The sequence below is a fragment of the Rhipicephalus sanguineus genome, chromosome 10 (assembly GCF_013339695.2).
Source record: "Rhipicephalus sanguineus isolate Rsan-2018 chromosome 10, BIME_Rsan_1.4, whole genome shotgun sequence".
Classification (NCBI taxonomy): domain Eukaryota; kingdom Metazoa; phylum Arthropoda; class Arachnida; order Ixodida; family Ixodidae; genus Rhipicephalus; species Rhipicephalus sanguineus.
Genome location: NC_051185.1, coordinates 56,524,080 through 56,539,101, shown reverse-complemented (window position 1 = coordinate 56,539,101; position 15,022 = coordinate 56,524,080). Strand labels below are relative to the sequence as shown.

Sequence of the window (15,022 nt, the reverse complement as noted above, 5' to 3'; positions counted from 1 at the left end):
GCAGGCCTGGCGTTTTTTTTTTCGTTGGTTCTCTCACTCACACTTCTTAGGGGAGAGTTTTTTTTTTTTGCGCGGACGCCACAAAATCTTGGATTCTAGCCATAGACAGCCTTGCTGTAAAGATATTGCGTCTCTGTAAGAAAAAAAAATGTTCCTCATCCCAGAGAGGCGCAAGGTGACCACGGTATTGAACATGACGATGTAGCGATTATTCATGAGGCTAATGTTAATAGAGTCTTTTTGGAAAATCTGGTAATATTAGCGAGCTTATTAAGGTTAAAGATGGGATTGTTCGCCCACGTAAAGTAAGGCTGCCAGATGGCCCCGAAATTGCCCGAGCCGTTCGGCGATTGTACCCATTAGAGCTTTTTACCTCGGGCCCACGAGTGTACTAAAAAATTTGGCCGCGTATCTGCGTGCTTCGCTGCAATATGCCATCTAAAGACGATAGAAGAGGCGCTGCGTGAGATATGGACGCCATCTGGCAATACGTCGGGAAACATGAGTGCTGTGTTGCGGGCTGGTAGTCCCGGCGCAGCAGCAGGCGAAGACCGGCGGTGACCAACGCGACCGGAGGGACGCCAGCCAGCCCGAACACGCGGTTTGGCGCGAAGCGCCGAAGAAGAAAGAAGAAACGTCCGCACTCAAAGAGTACTCTCCACACACTTTTATTTACACGTCACCCGGGTAAAGCAGCAATGCCAGAGCGGCGCCCCATGGCATTCGTACAGTGCAATACTGAACCGAAACCGAAACACAACAATGAGCTCGTGCAGAGGGCACGGAGGAAGGCAAGTTTCAGCGCAATTCCCCCCCCCCCCCCCCCTTTTCTTTTGTTTTTTCCTCATTCACAAATCCTACTGCCGCACGAGTCGTGGCCGATCCCCCGTGGTGGGTTGTGCCATTCCTCTAGGAACAAGCAAGCAAGCAAGTCGCATTTTCAGCGCAGCTTAAGAAACTAGGGTCTCTAGAATTACGTATCTCTGTATTTTCTGTTAAAGGAACACACCACCTAATACTTACCTAGTGATATTGCTCCTCAGATATGCATAATGTTTGCTTTTTGATCAACAATTACACAAGTATGAACCTAGTCAGCCGTTCAAGATGGCTGGCCCTTGGGCAAGTGGTTCAACTTTGGCCGGGTGGCTGAATCGAGTGACGTGCCGACAAACAGAAAGACAGACAGAAAGACAGACCAAAATTTCTGCGTTTAAGTTCCCCAAGAAAGACTATCGTCTTTAAAATGTGCGGGAAGAAACGATCAATATCCGCCACGAGAGCGAGCTCGCGTTATGCCATGTAATATCAGTTTAGTTCCAATGACCAGGAAGGTATAGTACGAAGGGAGAGAGAATAAACGTTTATTGAGGAGCGGCTGGTTAGTGAAAGTGGGCGGGTTCCTCATTCCAGGGACCCTCTGGCTTTGACCACCGGCCCGTGCGAGGAGTGGGACCTAGTCGACCAGATCCGGCTTTGAGGTCGCAGCCTCGCACGCTTCACTGAGGAGGTTTGGGCACGGAGAAAACATCTGCTGCTGCTGCTTGTAGCGCTGCGATGCAGGTTCTTGTAGCGCTGTGATGCAGGCTGAGCCTCTGAGAGTATAATCAATCACAAGGCCTTTTGTTTCCAAAACAACGCACAAAACTTCAGTAAGAATCTCAAAGGAAATAACTGCACACAAGTTAACACTTAAGAAGTTCTCTGTACGCGACAACACACTCAGAACAACGACCAAAACGCAAGTTCGGGGTATTAAGCTAAACAGTATAGTTCGATACGAATGTGGGGCGCAGCGGTGGAAGTGTTGATGGTCAATCTCACTATGCCGCTTAGTGCTTGCGGATGCATACGCAACCAGAACGCAGTGGCTCTGGCTTGTGGAGTAGGCGAGGACTCGCTGGTTACGACGAGCAAACGTCAGCTACTCGGCTAACGCGTTAACAGGTGATTGGCCCCTGACATGTTCCGTGGTGTTTTCTCATTGGGCCACTTTCACGTCGACTTCTTGCGCCTCGCGTTCTCGTGGCGTTGTTCGTCGTCGTCGTCTTCCACCAGGCTTCTGTGCGGACGTGCACGGTTTGATTCACTTAATTCACAATAAAACTCCCTGAATGTCCACAAAATATATCTGTTCAGTTCAAATACAGTTAAAATACTGCGCAGAACATTCAACATGTTACATCACGTGCACGATCACAATACCTCTCATATGCACAAGAACTCCCAGTTCGTCTTCCAGAGTGAAAAAGCCCACAACGGCGACCGGTTAATGAACCAAACGCTCAGGGTATAGCATCCCAAACCAGACGAGTGGCACTATTCAGATGTTTAGGAAACAACAGTGGCAAAGACGCTTTGAAGCATGTTCGCTGGAACGCGTCTCTGTCGGTCTCTGTACACCTGCACGAGAACACATGGATGCTCAGCGGAATATCTAGCCCCAGCGTAACGAGGAACCGACCCAAATCTAAGGTTGCCTCCAGACCAGGCGGCGAAACTCCCGTTAGAACGGGCGTCCAGATAACGTCACAAAATATACAAAAAAAGAAATTACACCATCTCCCACTAAAGGGAACCATGTGGGGATGCGAAGCAGCGCTGGGTGTTCACTTGTGTTTTCATTGTTGTTCCATTTGTGTGTTTCCGTGTATGTTTCATTTGTGTGTGGAGTTGTGTATATGTTGTGTACCGCTTACGTTATGCGCCGAACATCGGGCTCTACCGCTCGGTGCCGCAGAGTCGCGCTTACGCAACGGAGCCCAGTGTCAGCCTGCACCGGTAAACGCGGGACAAGAAACTGCGTGAAGCATGGGTTGTAAAGCTAACAACCAGCAAGTAGCCATCGGCTACGAGTCTTGTGTGCAACAAGCACTTACGCGACGAAGACTTTCTTTACTGCGTCGGGCCTGCGATGTTCGGTGAGTAGCAGACAGCGCGCACTGAGACGATGGCTCGCGCGCGCTTCCCGCCGGCAAATGATACTTATCTGCCACAGGATGGAAAAGGCGCTACCTTTTACCACGTGCGATACCACCTCAGAACCATGCCGTGCGACCTCTTGATCGTCGGCCCCGTGCACAGCGTCCAGAAAATCGGCTGCAGATGCGCAAGTCATTGTTTAAATACGTTGAATTAAAAAACGCAAGATTCCCTTATGCATTCGCTGAAGATGACTACAAGGAGAAAGCCATCTTCTTCTTGTGAGTATTTGTACTGATTCTCCCGCGCCCCCCTCCAAAAGCGTTCTGCACCTAACGTGGTCTTGCACGGCCTCCGTGACCGATCACGGAGTCCATGACGTGTGAATACGTCATAAAGTGACGTCACGTTACGTGACATCATAATGACGCTACATAGTTTGGTGATCTGTGACATCATGATGACGTCATATGGTGACACCATCACGTGACAATTATTTTTTGCATCACTCGTGTTGACGCTGCCGACGCGAGACGCCGACAGGCAATCTTCCCATTTGATGAGGCATCTAGGGCTTTCGTCTTCATAAGCTACATAAGTTTTGCATTGCCTCCGTGATCGGCCCACCAATCACGGAGGCAATGCAAATGGACCATGTCGTGTGAATACGTCATCATGTGACATCACGTTATGTCACGTCATGGTGATGTCATAATGAAGTTACATATTTAGGAGATCTGCGTCATATGGTGACGTCATCACGTCACGATTATTTTTTGCGTCACTCGTCTTGACGCCGCCGACGGTCAATCTTCCCGTTGATGAGGCATCTAGGGCTTTCGCCTTCATAAGCTACGCGACGTTTGCTGGTGAACTAGCGAGAGTCAAATGCTGCGGCTTTGTGCTGCATTTATGTTGGCAATAACATTTTTTCTATCGAGCTTGCGTTCCCCTGACGCAAACACAATGTGCTAAAAAGCCCAAATATTTTTGTGCCACTCTCAAACTCACGTTGGCCTCTCCAACCCCATGTATTTTCTTGGAGCCTTATTTATTTACGTGGGAAAGATGCCACCCTGTTGGCGTTAGACACGGCACTGCTGCCAAAATTGCTGGGGTACTCGCCAAATAATTACTATCCTGTTTTGCGGCTGCTGGTTGCTGCAATAACTTCTATTTTATTCACCGCTATCTAAAGTTCATGTGTGTCCTAGTTCACAGCCGACGTTTGCAGAACAGGTCCGGCGAAAGCTACTGTATCTTATTTCTTTTCCTTGGCGTTGCATGCTACTACATGCTCCGTCTCGTAGACTGCTTCTCCAGTGCAAAACCTAACCCACATTCTCCTGGCCTGTCCGTCTTCTCCTCCTCCCGGCGGGTCGGTGCCACTCAAGACCTGGGAGGACTGGGAGACCTCGCTACGCTCCACGGACCCGGCAAGGCAGAAGATCGCCGCCCGCCGGGCTGCCAACGTCATGGACTTATTAGACATGAACGTTTGAGTGTAGTGGGGTCGCGCGGGGACCCAGGGGGCCTGGGCGGTCCTGAATTCCCTTGCAATAAAGTTTTTTCGACTCGACTCGACTCCAGTGCACACCAGCAATCTCGAAGTGATGAAGCTTTGGTCTATGAATTTGTTCATGAGAGAGAGAGCGGCAAGTTCACTGGAATGCAAAGGGATCGATAATTAAGGAGCATTAAAAAAGGCGTCGCATTTGCTGACGTTCCGTGTGAGCACCAAATGAAACGAATGCACTGAATAAAGAAACAGAAGCAGCGGCATTTGCCCGCTGAGAAGGTCGATCAATACGCTGTTCGAGACAACTTGTCAAATGACATTGAAACGCACACGAATTTCGACCGAAAGAAAAAATCACAGCATATCCACGGAGTGAATGATGATGAGTGGGCGAAGCTGCGGAGGTTCATCGGCAAACTGTGAATCTTCCGTGAATTCTGCCCAGTACATCATCACCGACGTGAGATCGGGCGCGTTTATATACTAAAGGTTCGATGAGTTATGACGACTTGCAGCTCACTTTAATTTTACATGTACGCTGTGAATTTTAATTGTTTAGAAAACCATTGCTTTAGAAAACATCTGGCGTCTTTCGTTAAGCAGCTGGCGTCTTTTCGTTTTGCTTTAGAAACATCTGGCGTTCTTTCGTTTTGCTTTTACAAAACATCTGGCGTCTTTCGTTGGTTTATTTCATCAATCAACGGCGTTTTGAACAAAATTTTTATTGTTTAATCACGCACAGGAGAAATCTCACCAGGCACTACCTTGGAGGTAAACAATGGCTGCTAATGGGAATGAGAGACAGAAGAAGTTGGGTTTTAGCTAACACTTACACTTCTACTTCTACTAACGTTTCCTACTGGAACATTCCAATGGCTGCTAATGGGGAATGAGAGACAGAAGAATTCGGCTTTTAGTTAACGCGCACGCTGCGAATTTTTTATTGTTCAACAACGCACACGAAAAATCTCCCACCGGCACCACCTTGGAGGTCAAAGCGTAAGACTGGTTACGCACTACGACTACTACTACGACTACGAGGGACGAACGGGTGCCGCCTTAAGGAGCTTCGCCCCTAAAACACTGAATCGTCGGGACGGCACATCACAAAGTTGCCATGCGCACCGAAGCCGTAGTTGTAACGAAATTGTTTTGGAACTGCTCTGATAGCGTCCGCGCAACAGTAGTTGCTTGTGTACTCACAAATTCTCATATTTTGCGGCCTAAAGTTCACAGCGCGGTGCCAAAACGCGCTCGTAGCAAAAGCGAAACCATTAGTACGAACATACATGCAGACGCTCATACATGCAGAGGCACCGTCAGTCGTCGCGAACCCGTGCGATCACTGGCTTGAGGCTTCTTTCTGTTATGCTCCGTGTGGTTATACAGACAGTGTACTCTAACGAGATATTTCACATATTTTGCACTCAGCGAGCGACTACCTTTCACGCAAGAGGCCCGTTCAGGGGTCTCCAACGCGGTGAATGCGTGAAGCGGGTGCTCGGTTTTCTGCAAAAAGACAGCGACTGTAGACTATCTTGTACTTTCAGTTCGTCGAAAATGATTATTTTGACAGTAAAGAACAAAGTTCCTTTCGAAAGTACTTACAGAAATGCCCTGGAGGGCTTCCGCGAGGTGTTTTTGTAGAGCGCCGACAGCAAAACCTACGGGGAGCGCGCCGGCGGTATCCTACCCAGCACGGACCAAACGGCATGACGTTGAACTCGTACAAGCCGTCGGGCGTGAGAAAGGCTGTCTTCGGTCGAGCGTCATCAGCCATGGGTACTTGCCAGTACCCCGAACGCAAATCGAGGGATGAAAAGAATTCTGCTTCTTGGAGGCTGTCAATCGCGTCGTCGATTCGCGGCAGTGGATAAACATCCTTGCGGGTGACCGTGTTCAGCCGTCGGTAGTCCACACAGAACCGCACAGAACCGTCCTTCTTCGCAACGAGAACAACAGGAGACGCCCATGGGCTGTCGGAGGGAATTACATCGCGTCGAAGCATATCGTCCACTTTCTCATTAATTACCCGACGTTCTGCGGGAGACACGCGATATGGGCGTTGCCGCAGTGGTGGTTGGGCGCCAGTGTCGATGCGATGCGTAACAGCGGACGTGCGGCCGAGGGAAGTTTGCCCGACATCGAAAGAATGACGAAATTCATCCAACAAGCACAGAAGCTGGGAACGCTGGACCGACGTAAGGTTGTCAGCAATGGAGGGACCAAATACATCAGCGGGTGACGAATCAGACGTGGAAACAGCACTGATGGTACGGGAACTAGTACAGTGAGAGTCATCGGGTGCGTCCAGAACTTGTGCGTCTTCAACGGGTTCCACTCTGCCGAGACATTCCCCTCGAACCAACGTAACAATGTACGGGGATGGGTTGGTAACAAAAATAGCGGTGCTGCCCTGAGTGATTCGCAAGGTCGCGAAAGGTACCATCAACCCTTTTCTAGTGCATACGCGGTCAGATGGAGAAAGGAGTGCAATGGTATCGGAGAGACCGGCGCAGTTAACCGAGACAGCCGTTGACGAGCTTGGAGGCACTTTCGTATCGTCTTTGACGAGGATCTTGCTCACTGCCGATGGACTGTCTGCCGGCGTCAAATGGGAGAACGGTGACAGTTCGATTTCGGCTGGTGCGCAACGAATTACGGCGTCGTGGCGGGAGAGAAAATCCCAACCCAGGATGACGTCGTCAGAGCATGCCGCAATTATGATGAACTTGACGTCGTACAGAACGTCCTGAATAATGACGCGGGCTGTGCACACCGCTGTAAGGTGAATACTTTGGGCGCTGGCTCTACGGAGGGAGAGCCCGGAAAGTGGCGTCGTCACTTTTCGCAGTAATCGGCTAAGTTTGGCGCCCATAACGGATACGGCAGCTCCAGTGTCTATAACAGCAGATGCGCGAACACCGTCCACAAACACGTCTATCACATTCGATGGGCTTCGCCGAGGGCTTTCGCAGTTCGATAGCGTCGCAGCCCTTGCCTCATGGACTGCGACGACTAGTTTTCCTGCTCGCGTGCGCCCTAACGTGGCCGCATGGGTGACAGTGAGCGACGTCGTGGAGACGGATAGCAGCGAGTAGCTGGAGGTGGGCGTGACGTCGGTGACATAGGTGTAGGTGGGTCGTAGAGTGCACGGCTTGACTGGCTGGTGACGCGACTCGAGGCGGCTGCACGCGTTGGCAATAACGTGCCACGTGACGCGCGTAACCGCAAGCAAAGCAGATGGGCCGGTTATCGTGTGTGCGCCATCGGTTCGCCGGGGTAGGTCCCGCCCATGTCGCACGACGTGATTGACGGGGTGGCTGCTGAAATGACTGCATGGTGGGCTGCAGTCGGGGCCGAGGGATGGCGTCAGCATATGTAGCCGGCACAACCGCTTCGAAGAACGGAGGTCTAGCGGCGGCTTCGGCGTAACTCATTGGGGCAGCCGCAGGAATTACTTGAGGGGGTCCTGGCGACAACTTGAGCGTAACGCTGAGGCGCAGGATCCGGAGGTTGCGGGTGGTACTCAGGCATGACCTCTGCAATTTCCTGCTCAATCGCTCGGCGGAGGGGAGGAAGAAGGGTGGTCGACGACTGTTGAACGTGCGGCGGATGGGCAAAGGCCAGGAGGGAGAACTGGCGCGCAATTTCCTCGCGCACGAATGACTTGACTTCTGCTAGTAACGCAGCCTGGTCAGATATTGCCGCAATGCCAGCAAGCTCTGCGTCGCGTAACGGGGAGCGACGGGTCATCGAACGCTGCCGGCGAAACTCCTCGTAGCTCTGGCACAGCGTGATGACCTCGGCCACTGTGCCAGGGTTTTTGGCGAGCAGGATGGTGAAGGCATCGTCGTCAATGCCTTTCACTACGTTCCGGATCTTGTCAGACTCAGATATGGTTCCGTTGGCTTTCTTGCACAAGTCGAGGACGTCTTCGATATAACTTGTGAAAGATTCACCGGCCTTCTGAGCTCGTTCGCGTAAGCGCTGTTCTGCTTGTAGCTTACGGACTGCTGGGCGGCCAAAAACGCTGATGACGGCGGTCTTGAAATCGGGCCAAGTCGCAAAGTCGGACGCGTGGTTGTTGTACCACAAGCTTGCTACTCCCGCGAGGTAAAATACCAAGTTGCTCAACTTGCCTTCTTCGTCCCATTTATTGGGGATGCTGACGCGCTCGTAAATTGCGAGCCAGTCCTCCACATCGGTGCTATCGGCACCAGTGAAGATAGGTGAATCGCGTATACGGGGGACACCGGGACATGTGGTCGTTGCGGGAGGAGGCGTTTGCTGAGCGGCGTCTTGAGGCATGGTAGATGGCAGGGTACGAGATCGAAGCTCCAAGAGCATTGAGCACAGCACTCTCCACCAAATTGTTAAGGTGTTTAATCGACGGCACTCAACGACAATGAGTAATGGCGACAGTCGCGGCAAGGCACGAACTCCCTGCGCGAGCAGCGTCCTTGCAGAAGCCCAAGAGGACGACCCACTAGAAGGCGCCGGAGAGAGCAACCCATTACTATCTTCCAAGGCTTTGCTACAGGCCCATTATCGCTGACGAGGGTCTCTGGGATCCCATGCGTTGCGAAGACACTTTTAGAGCTGTGCACGGGCCGTATTTTCGAGCCCGAGCCCGGCCCGGGCCCGCTGACTTTGTCGAAGGCCCGCCCGAGCCCGACGGCAAAGGGCTGCGAGCCCGCCCGGCCCGGCCCGACGTACGAAAACACAATCCCTGGCCCGGCCCGGCCCGGCCCGGCCCGGCTTTCTGAAGGTTCACTGCGAAAAGAAAACATCGTTTTCCGGTAATCTGCCATTTTATTGAGTATATCAAATATGATAAAACGACACACGACGAACAGTCTCTAATAGAGACTCTTCGCGGCACTTTTGCTATACAAGTAGACGGCCTCATGCCAGCAACACTGGAGTTCGCTCGCCAAAGCCGTCACGTGTATGGGGTACGCCCATGCAAGCGTCAGCTTGCACGCACGAAGGCCATCTACGTCGGGTTGCTCTTCGCTGTCGCGTGCATTTTCACTGATATGGGGTTTGGCCTTAAATCTAACGCGAGCAGTCGCGTGCCGCCGTCACTAGCTCAGGTGGTGTTACTTCTCTGTTTTTCGGAATGCAACAGAGGCAGTGCTTTACCTGCTCCCTTTTTGTTTAAAGTAGAATAGAAAGGAAAAGCGGTAAAGGGCGGTCGCGGAAAAGGCGCTGTATGCGTGCTGGCAAACAATTCCCGCTCATTCTCCATATTTCGGGCTTGAGTCGGGCTTCGCGCCGGGCCCGAGCCCGGCCCGGTAAAACTCCAAGTAGCCCGAGCCCGGCCCGGGCCCGAGCTGAAAACACGTCGGCCCGCCCGAGACTGGCCCGCGGGCCGGGTCGGGCTCGGGCTTTCGGGCTACCCGGAGCCCGTGCACACCTCTAGACACTTTTGATGATGGCGATCACCGCTGTAGACGTCGTCGAGCGAAGGGACAGCACTTCTGGGTACCTCGAGTAGGAATCTACGAGGAGAAGGTAGTCGGCTCCTTCATGATGAAAGATGTCTACCCCGACTCGCTCCCAGGGACGGCTAGGCGTCACAGTAGGCAGCAGTGGCTCTGCTCGCTAGACCCGCGTGGTGGCAAAGTTGGTACAGTTCTCCACCATGGTCTTGACCTGGCTCCCCATGGTCGGCCACCAGACAGCTCCCCTGGCGATGGCACGGCAGCGGTTCACTCCGAGGTGTCCGTCGTGAATGAGGGAGAGGATGTGCTTCCGCAGAGAAGCGGGCACCAGCAGGCATCCACCGCAGAGGAGAAGGCCGTCACCGATACTGAATTCGGCCCGATGAGCCCAGAACCGAGCCATGCTGACAGGCAGATTCTTTTTCCGAGGCCACCTTTGCTCACAGTACAACTTGAGCTGCGCGCACTCCCCATCTGCAGCCTGATAATCTTGGAAGTCGTCGAGGAGTACTGCACATGTGGGAGGGATAGCACGGAGTGCTTCTTGAACGTACAGCTCCACCTTATCAAGTTCTGGAGTTGCTGGCAGCTGGACGACTGGGTCCCTTGAGAGTGCTTCTGCAGTGGCCAGCTGTTTCCCAGGAACTTACTTGACGTCAAACTGGTACTGGAAAAGGCGGATGCGGAAGCGCTCGATTCGTGGTTGCATGAGATCGAGATCTGCGGTTCCTAGGAGCTTTACCAACGACTTATGGTCGGTCTCCAAGGTGAAACGAAGACCCCGAAGAAACTCGTCGAATCGGTTGACGGCCGAAGTGGCAGCCAGTGCCTCTTTTTCGATTTGGCTGTACTTCCGTTCCGTTTCAGTCAGCGCTCGAGAGGCGTATGCAACTGGTCGGCGCTCCCCTGATGACTGGTCCTGAACGAGAACAGTACCCAGCCCGAAGGAACTGGTGTCTGCGGAGGCTGTCGTCAACAGTGCAGGGTTATACCTTGCGAGGCAGATGTCTGAGGACAGCATGCTCTTTAGCTTTTCAAATGCTGACGCTTGCGCTGGTCCCCATGTCCAGGCTGCAGTCTTGTTCAGGAGACTTCTGATTGGCGCAGTTGTGAGAGGCCCGGGAGGAAGCGACCGATGTGGTTGAGCATACCAAGAAAACGTTAAACACCATGAACGTCCTGAGAAGCTGGCATACGCTGAATGGCGGCCACTTTCTCTGAATCCGGAGTGATGACATTGACACCGACGACAACGCCAAGGAACCGCACGCTGGACACACCGAAAGTACACTTGGCAGCGTCGCTTGTGCACTTGGCAGCGTCGCCTCCAACAAGCGGGGACGCTTGTTGGAGGCGACCGAGGACTGCCTGGAGGCGCTGGCCGTGTTCTTCTATGGCGCGGCCAAACACAAGGATGTCGTCAATAAGGTTAACAACACCGGCCAACCCTGCCAGCAGGCGAGACATCTGACGCTGAAAGTATTCCGGGGCCGATGTTATGCCGAATGAGAGGCGGTAGTAGCAATACCTGCCAAACGGTGTGATGAAAGTCGTATACTTCTGGGAGTCGCGCGCCAGTAGTACTTGGTGGAAGCCTGAAGTTGCGTCCAACTTCGAAAGAACGCGTGCGTCACCAAGAAGTCCGAGGGTTTGGTCGACGGTCGGGTGTACGTGGCGTTCACGCAGAACGGCTTGGTTGAGTTTTGTCAAATCAACGCACAGGCGGTAACGCCCCGCTGGCTTCGGGATGACGACAAGTCCCGCGCACCAGTCCGTCGGTTCGTCGACGCGCCAGATCACGCCCTCTTGCTCAATCTTGTCAAGCTCCTTTTTGACTACGTCTCGTAGCGGTATCGGGATACGCCGGACTGTGCTGAGGGCATACGGTACCGCGTCAGGCTTGATACGTAGCGCGTACTCTTCCGGAAACGTGCCCAGGCCGGTGAAAGGGCTGGAGGGACTTCACGAGGTGGTGCTTCCGGCAGAGCTGATGTGACGGCGCCGACAAACTTGACGACCTCATGGGAAACGATAGCGGGATAGCCCAGAAGTGGCTGCTCTTGTCCCGTAACGACGTAGATGCGCTCGTTGACTTGCCTGCCTCTCCAAGACAACGCCGCGTCGAAGGTGCCGAGAAGCTTCAGGGCTTGTTTCCCGGGTCCGAAAAGCTCTTCGCCGCGCGGTTTATCGAGGACGGCTGGGCAGCCGGGAAACGTGCGCGGAACCACCGAGGCGTCGGCAACAGAGTCCACTTTGAAGACGAGAGGGTGCCCGTCGACATGAACCACAACGTACCGCCCGTTGCGAGCCACCGCCGCGACGGAGTGGAGCTCGACGGATCCGAGGCGCTTCCTTGAGCGATATACCGCTGCGAGTAGCCTCGCTTCTTGCAGTGGTTACAGACCGCTTTGGCTGCTGGACAGTCAGACCGTCGGTGAAACTCGTTACCGCAAAATTGCGCTGCCCATTTAGGCCTAGGCCGCTTTTCGAAGCCTCGCCGGCTCTGTTGCCCGTGTGCGAACCGTCGGGCCGGTCACGTGACGCAAAGTCAGCAAAGTTGCCAGTGTCCCGTCTGTTGCGTCGTCTGCGTGCACGCGGCGCGGGTTTACGCGAAGTCGCCGCGTCCGCGTGAGCTGCCGTAGGCGGTTTCCCAGTGGTGAGGGACAGGCGTTGTTTTTCGCGTTCGGCGTTTTCGAGCTAACGAGCTTGCACGAGTGCGTCGTCCAGGGAAAGGCTCGGAGTGCGGCACAGCTTCTCCGAAAGGTGAGAATCCGCCAAACCCACGACGGAACGGTGGCGAACAAGACGCTCTTCAACGGCAGGTGACGGGTAGTTACACTTGCGTACCATGTTCCGAAGGGCCGTGAAGAAACTATCGACAGTTTCACCTGGCTGTTGGGTCCACTTATGAAACCGAGAGCTCTCGTACACCTCGTTTACGGGGTGCACGAAGTAGCGTGTGAGCCGCTGGGTGACTTCCGCGTAGGACTTGTACGCTTCTTCGTCGGACATGAGTGAACTGACGACGATGCGTGCCCAGGGCCCATACAGTAGAGGAGAGTCCTAACCCTAGTCTCGTCCGGGGCTGCGTGCATGCCGGTGGCGAAGGCATAGTCCTCAAATTGCTGTAACCAGGGCAGCCACTCGCCGGCGTCGTCGAACGAGAACGGAGCCGGACTCTGAAGACTGGCGGCAGCGAGAGCAGGAACTGGAGCGTCTTTGTTATCCATGTCGAGTGGCGGGAACCAGGCATGCCACTTCTGACACCATGTGGTGGGAGGGTTCGAGCCGAGGCGGCCGAGGAGGCAGGCTGAAGCCCGAGGGCCGCGGAGTAGAGACACACGCTCCGAGTCCCCAGCAGAAGTGCCCCCGTTTATTGACAGTGCACCCTTTATATAGCACATCCTATAGAGGGCGCCTCATATTTGACTTGGCACTCACGCCCTCTACAGGCACCACGGACAACATCATCATATTGTTCGACGGTTTCGATGTTCCCAGGCACGTATACTATGGACCTATGCTTGTTAGATGCTCCCTCTACAGAAAGCACATCGACGTGTGCTTCACGTGCGGGAGGCTGGGCCATCGCTCCGACGTGCGCCCCAACCCTGCCGACAAGATTTGCCTGGCTGGGGAAGCAGTAACCCGCCGCCTGACCATCGCTGCTAGCCGCGGTGTCAACTGTGTGGCAAGGATCATCTCACGGGTGACCGCGTCTGCAAGGCGAGATACAAGACTCCATACATAGTCAAGCGTCGCCGACTAGAGCGAAAGAGACGTGAAGAAGAGCAAGCGGCCGCAGCGTCCGACAGCATCTACAACAGCGGCATCAGCACCGGATACCGAAGGCAACGGAAGTCACAACGGAGGTTCATCCGACGCCAACCGAAGTGGACGCTCGAACTAGCGATAGAGCGAGCGCTAGAACAACGCCTAGGACCGTTACAATCGAATATTTCCGAGCTGAAACGCGAGAACGCCGCCCTTAGAGCGGAAAATTCCAAACTGAAAGGAGAGGCTCCACGAATACAACAACCGCAGCAACAGGCGGCGACGCCGCCACTACCGACCCCTCGGTCTTCGACGCTATCGCGACCCGAGGCGGCGGGGGTGGACACGGATGACGAGAGCAGTTCGGGAGAGGGGGCAGGCGGACGCGAAGACCGCCCGTGTACCGCGAAAAGGATAGCACTAGATCCTGCCAGACACGAGTCCACACAGCGATGTGGCCGTTATGATAAGCTACAGAAACAAATCGATACTATCGAGACCTGCCTCGATGGGCGTTTTGCTAAACAGGTGGCACAGATGAATGACATGTTCAATAGTGCACTGGCTAAGCACTCTGAACAAATTACACAAACGCTCACCGCGCACACGGCGCGCATAGGAAACATTAAAGCCAGACTCCCGCCATTTGCGGGCAGACCGATTAGAACGGTGAGTAAGCCGTACGCTAGACAGCAACAGAATCAGCAGCAGCAGAACGCACTGCCAGACGCCGAGCCGCAGCTGCACCCCAGTCGCCTCGACGGCGATGGGCTAAATTAAACACAAGCGTCACCATGGCTAGACACGTGCACACTCACACTAACACTCGCAAACAACATTACACGATCTGGCAGTGGAACTGCCTGGGATATTGGAGGAAGCGGGGAAATCTCGAGCAATTTATTCGCAGCCGTGAGACGAAACCGGACGTTATCCTTTTGCAGGAAACAAATCATGTGGCAGAACTAGCTGGTTACAAAGCCATAAACGCGGCCGCGGCGGACAACAGGCTGAGAGAAAAAGATCACAGCATATCCACGGAATGAATGATGATGAGTGGACGAAGCTGCTGAGGTTCATCGGTAAACCGTGAATCTTCCGTGAATTCTGCCCAGTAGATCATCACCGACGTGAGATCGGGCGCGTTTATACTAAAGGTTCGATGAGTTATGACGACTTGCAGCTCAATTTAATTTTACATGTACGCTGTGAATTTTCATTGTTTAGAAAACCATTGCTTTAGAAAACATCTGGCGTCTTTCGTTAAGCAGCTGGCGTCTTTTCGTTTTGCTTTAGAAACATCTGGCGTTCTTTCGTTTTGCTTTTAGAAAACATCTGGCGTCTTTCGTTGGTTTAT

The 15,022-nt window shown here is 53.6% G+C and overlaps 1 pseudogene; it reads right to left on the bottom strand.

Moving 5' to 3' along the window:
- Positions 1-11,726: 11,726 nt before the first annotated feature.
- Positions 11,727-13,264, bottom strand: LOC125760248 (uncharacterized; annotated as a pseudogene).
- Between the last annotated feature and the right edge of the window lie 1,758 nt (positions 13,265-15,022).